Source organism: Malus domestica, chromosome 11, assembly GCF_042453785.1.
Source record: "Malus domestica chromosome 11, GDT2T_hap1".
NCBI lineage: Eukaryota > Viridiplantae > Streptophyta > Magnoliopsida > Rosales > Rosaceae > Malus > Malus domestica.
In genome coordinates this window covers 1,624,436-1,630,409 of record NC_091671.1, presented here as the reverse complement: position 1 = coordinate 1,630,409, position 5,974 = coordinate 1,624,436, and the positions used below count along the sequence as shown (strand labels likewise).

The following is a 5,974-nucleotide window of genomic DNA, read 5'->3' as shown; positions in this document are numbered from 1 at the left end:
TTCTTCTTCTTCTTCTTCTTCTCCCTCCTCCTCCTCTTTCTTCTTCTCTTCTTCTTCTTCCTCCTTCTTCTTCTGGGTTCGGTCCCTTTCTTCTTCTTTTTTTCTCTTTCTTCTTCTTCTTCTTCTTCTCTTTCTCTTTCTTCTTCTTCTTCTTCTTCTCTTTCTTCTCTTTCTTCTGGTTCGGACCTCCTTTTTTTTTCTCTCTTTCTTCTTCTTCTTCTTCTTCTTCTCTTTCTTCTTCTTCTTCTTCTTCTCTTTCTTCTGGTTCGGACCTCCTTTTTTTTTTCTTTTTTTTTCTTCTTTTTCTTCTTCTCTTCTTCTTCTCCCTCCTCCTCCTCTTTCTCTTTCTTCTTCTTCTTCTCTTTCTTCTTCTTCTTCTTCTGGGTTCGGACCTTTTTTTTTTCTTCTTCTTCTTCTTCTTCTTCTTCCTCATTTTTCTGGGTTCGGTCCCTCTTTTTTTTTCTTCTTCTTCTTCCTCCTCATCCTCCTCCTCTTTCTTCTTCTTCCTCTTTCTTCTGGGTTCGGACCCCTTTCTTTTTTCTTTTTTTTTTCTTCTTCTTCTTCTTCTTTCTCCTCCCTCCTCTTTCTTCTTCTCTTTCTCTTTCTTCTTCTTCTCTTTCTCTTTCTTCTTCTTCTGGGCTCGGACCTTTTTGTTTTCCTTCCAATTTCAGGTTTAAAAAAAAAAAAAAAATTATTTTATTTGCCACGTGGCAGCCACGTGTCATATATGTGGCAGCCACGTCAGCATTTAACAGATCCATGGATGGAAAATCTAACGGTTGTATGAAATTAAAATAAAATAGTACTTGAGGTATGAAAGTGAAATGTTTTAAAGATGTTGTATGAGATTGCAGTAGAGCTCAAACCTGAGGGGCTACTATGTAATTTACCCATAAAACATTCTTTGTCAACCAAAAGAAGGTAAAAATACAATTTTGTCTTCTACCACAAAACAGAAATCATGAGCAATAAGGTAAATTAAACAAACTAAGTTTTACAGTTTTTTTTCAGAGCCTCACCTAATGGTGATCCTAACATCCTCTAATTTTAAAAAAATGACATATAAAAAAGAAACTTCTCTCTCTAATCACATTCCTTTTTTTCTCTTTTTCTCCTTCCCATTTTAAAATAAAAATATACAAAAAAGAATTAATTATTAAAAAAATACTGTTAAAGTAACAAAAATACCCCTGCATTATTTGATGCATTATTAATTACATTATTGCTAGCCCATTGTGAGGCTAAGCCCACCCCCTCCTCCTTAGTGTAGATAGTATCGTTTGTAAAAAAAAATCATTTGACAACTAATTTAATCACATTCTTATGTGCGTGCAAAAGACATTTTTTATAACCGGCATCACACGCCTCGTAAGATGTTCTGAATGTGGTTAAAAATGGAGAAAATAATATTTAATGAACAACTGATTGAATCACATGATTGCTAACCTATTGTGAGGTACTAATTTAAAAAAATGTACAAAAAGTTTCAATTATTAAAAAATACAGTTAAAATGACAAAAATACCCTTGCATTATTTTGGGTTGCTTTTGAATTTTTTTGTTTTGGGGGTATTTTTGTCCAAATTTTTTTGGTGAAGCTTGTGACCCCAAAAGGGGTTGTTGGCTTTATACGCTTCTTACGTTGTTTTGAATGTGTTTAAAAATAGAGAAAATAATATTTAACGAACAAGTGATTGAATCACATTATTGCTAGCCTATTGTGTGGTACTAATTAAAATACGTGGATAATAATGTGATTAAATTGGTTGTCAAATGATTGTTTTTTTTTTAACAAACGATATTATCCAGGGGAGGGGAGTGGGCTTAGTCACACAATGGGCTAGCATATATTTAAAACGTGTAAGTTGATAGGAGCATATTTATGCGACTTAGTTAGCTTGTTTTCTTGCATTTATGTTGTTAGTTCCTAGTTATTTTAGTATTTTAAGCTATTTTCGTGTGTTTGTAGGTCCAAAGGGCTAAAGTGGCAAGAAAGTGCATTTTGGAGCAGTTTTGGGCTTGGAATGGATAACACATGTATGGAGCAAGGTGGATGGACGAAATTGAAGACCAAAAGAGGCTAGGATTATGCTGAAGTTATGAAGAAATTAATTCAAGAAAAGGAAGTAAAGGATGCAAGCAAGAAAGAAGGAAAGTTATCCATGTTTCCTTATTTTGTCCTTAAACTTTCCTAATCCTTTTCCCACCTAATTTCCAGCTGCAAGGATGATCCTTAATTAAATTAGGGCATCTAAAACCTGATTTCTAGAAGGCCTTACCCATTCCTACATTGATGCCGCACACTGCAAGGATCCTTCCTTGCCGCAACTCCCTTTCCCTTTCTCTCCAAAATCTGCCACATATCTTCCTTCCCATTTTCTCAAAGTTGTGCCGCATATTTCCTTTCCCTTTCCCCTTGAATTCTGACATTTAATTACCTTTTTCTTTGAGGATTTTAAAAGCATTACCGAGAGAACTTTTTTTCCCTCAAAAATATAAAAAAATTACCAAGAGGATTTTTTTCCCTCGAAAATACTGAATCAATTTCGTCAACATGAGTAAACCTTCGGAAATCACCATTCTATTTCCGATAAGAACTTTACTTGTCGTTAATACAACTGGCGCCAATTCTTCCCACCAAACAAAAATGCATTTCCGACAAAACTTGAGACTTTTTCCGAGGACATTATGTGCGTTGGTAATAAAAATTTGTTTCATGCCATGTTACCGACGACCCATATTTTATGGTCGTAAAATGTGCTTTTTACGACGGTTTTTTTTGGGCCCTCGGAAAATCTTCGTCAGTAATGACTACTTTTTTTGTAGTGAAAATGTTTGCTGTCTACCTACTAATTAAGAGAGACAGTACTCATTCGCTCTCTGGGACTGTTCGTCATGAGCTTAGACTTTATTTGGATGCCTTTGTAGGTGTTGCCATCTCCAACGGTAAACAATCAATCTTCAGGACCCTCCATTTATAAATACTAAATAGTCATTTTGGTTGGATGAGTTGAAGGCAGTTAATCTGTGTGTACAATGATCATTGCTAACTTCTAGCAAGAAACCAACATGATTCAATTAACGAAATAGTTTCATTGTAGCCAAAATATTCACCCACCATATTGTCCATCTTAAATACTTGCTTGGGAAAATGTTTGGTTTTCAAATTCTTGTATCATATTCTTCATAAGTATCATGGTAGTTCCAATTTTATCAGATGTTATCAAAGGGACTCTGATTAGTATCATAATCAATCTTATATGTCTTTTTAGTTTGGTAAGGGTGAGATATATATATCATGTACCACGTTATTATTAACATTTGTAGCAAATTATTAGTCATTAATATTAGACCATGCTGGAAGAAAGTCAAATATTTAGACTAAATGAATAATATTAGATCATGCTAGAAAAAATTATGGATATTTCACATAATAATGAGATTCTAATTAAATAAAAAAAAATTAAAAAATCTTTTTATGACAAAATTAAGAAAGTCAATTAATTTAACTTAATTAACTATATAAATAAACATTGAATAACATGTTTTTTTTCTTAATAAAATAATGTATGTTTAAGGTGAGAGTTTTAAGTACATATTATATGGCAGGTCCGAAAAAAAAAATTCATAGGATAACACCTACAAAAGAATAAAAAAAATTAAGAGTTAGAAAATGATTGTTTTTGGAGTAAATGAAAAGGCGACGAGGGGCTAATAAATTAAAGAGTAAATTGTCTTTTTACCTGAACTATTACTTCAGTTAAAATTGACCTTCTGAACCTTTTTTTTTGGTAAATTAATCCCCTTAGCTATTTGAAATATGTTAATTAATCCCTTGTCATTAGATTCAGTCCACTATTCTATCAAATTCAAGGGCAAATTAGTATTTTTACCATCAATTCTTACATGTCATTTATAACCACCAATAAAATTATGACATGTGGACACATAATAATGTGTAATGACAATGTGAAATAGTCCTTTATGTAAACGTTTGATTTCTTTATGTTTTTTATTATGTTATAAGTTTTTTGAATTATTCAATGTCCACGTGACATTATTTTGTTGGTGGTTATAACTAAAAACTAAGAATTAATTATTCAATGTCCACATGGCATTATTTTGTTGGTGGTTATAACTAAAAAGTAAGAATTGATTATGGATGCAAATTTTCGTCATCTTCTCCTCTGACGAAAATGCACCTGGAAAATCATAACACCTAAGATTAAGGCCAAAAGCCTCATGCGCCCACGATGAATGGAGGACTTTGGCCGAATAATCTCTGATGTCAAAGTTAGAATTTGAAAGAAAATGTGTTTAGGAATTTGTGGGTAGATAATGATTTAACATTTTAGTGGGAGAATATGACTATTTATATGGGAGTGGCCGGCTCCATTTGGAGAATAAGGACCGGCCATATATGGTAGAAATATGAGTATAATTGCAAGAAATTATGTAAAATAATATCTTGCAATTAACTTGGCAATTAATCATAAATTGAACAGAAAAATTGGGAGTTACCTTTTGAGTGAGGATTTGACGAGGTGTGATGAGAGAGATTTGAATAAATCCAATTTTTATCACTTTTGACTCTTCCTTGATTGAGCTGTTATTGTCCGTCGTATGCGTGTGGGAATCACGGTGCGCATCGAGGGTAATTTTGTCATTTTCACCTAATAGTCCACGTGTTACCTTCATAATTTTCTTGATTATTTTTTGCTCCATATTGATGATAAAAAGTCTTAACTTGCCCTTGAATTTGACGGCATAGTGGACGGAATCTAAAGGCAAGGGGTTAATTAGCAGATTTTAAATAGTTTAGGAGGTTAATTTACTAAAAAAATAATTTAAGTGATCAATTTCAACTGGAGTAATAATTTAAGAGGTCAAACCATAGTTTACCTTAAATTAAAACAATATAAAAGGGGAAGATGGAGGGACCACATCTTGAAGAGATAAAAAAGAGACGCGCCTTCTTCTTCGCGCGAACACCGAACGCAGCCTCTGCAACAAATATTTTTTTTCCATATTTCAGCGTTCTCGATACGTCCTCTTAGTCCCCGACCAGCCCCTGCCAGCTCCGCTTAATTCTGTCCAGGCTTCCGTCTAATATGCTTTCCCATTTTGTGACCGATCTTTAGAACAGTGAGTCCATCTACAGCTCTACAACTAGAGAGAATTATCTGATAAGTGAATAGTTGTGCTAACACCCCACCCCAACAGCAACCTAGTCGAAGTTGAACTGAACGGCCATGGCGGCGGAGTCGAGTTGGTGAACCAAAGCACGGATCATCAAGTTGTCAGGTATAAAGAGAAAACGCAAATGTACAACCCGTTGGAAATTATGTATTTAATTTACTTAGATTAGAAATTGAGTGAGTGACTTACGGATGTCATTTTATTTCTAAGTTATTTTCTTAACTCTCTGTTTAGAAAATGAAATTACTACGGTTTATTGGTAGTATTCATTTTCACTTATATGTAGAGGTGTTAGGTTTGATTTTCACTAAAAGCGAATTTGAACCACATTAGTGCTAGTCTATTGTGAGACTAAGTCCATCTCTAAAAAAAAAAGTACTAATTAATTTCAAATAGACGGAATTTGAATTTACGGATTTTAATATTTTTAGTACTTGCTGTCTACCTACTAATTAAGAGAGACAGTACTCATTCGCTCTCTAGGACTGTTCGTCATGAGCTTCGACTTTAAGGAAAACTACCGAAAAGTCTAAAAAAACTTCCCTTTTAATTAAAAGTCATTTTTAAAGGTATAGTGAATAGTACCAGGGAAATGTATAAATATGGTTTTTCGTTAAAAGTGAACAGTATCAGGAGTATTTTGTTAAAACTCTCTTGACTTTATTTGGATGCCTTTGTAGGTGTTGCCATCTCCAACGGTACACAATCAATCTTCAGGACCCTCCATTTATAAATACTAAATAGTCCTTTTGGTTGGATGAGTTGAAGGCAGTTAA

General features: G+C 33.6%; 1 long non-coding RNA gene across 1 annotated transcript; it reads left to right on the top strand.

Annotated features, from left to right (window-relative positions):
- Window positions 1-4,985: 4,985 nt before the first annotated feature.
- On the top strand, window positions 4,986-5,974 carry LOC139189621 (uncharacterized). The gene is made up of 2 exons (XR_011573436.1): window positions 4,986-5,303; window positions 5,879-5,974. It is a non-coding gene; the product is annotated as an uncharacterized lncRNA (long non-coding RNA).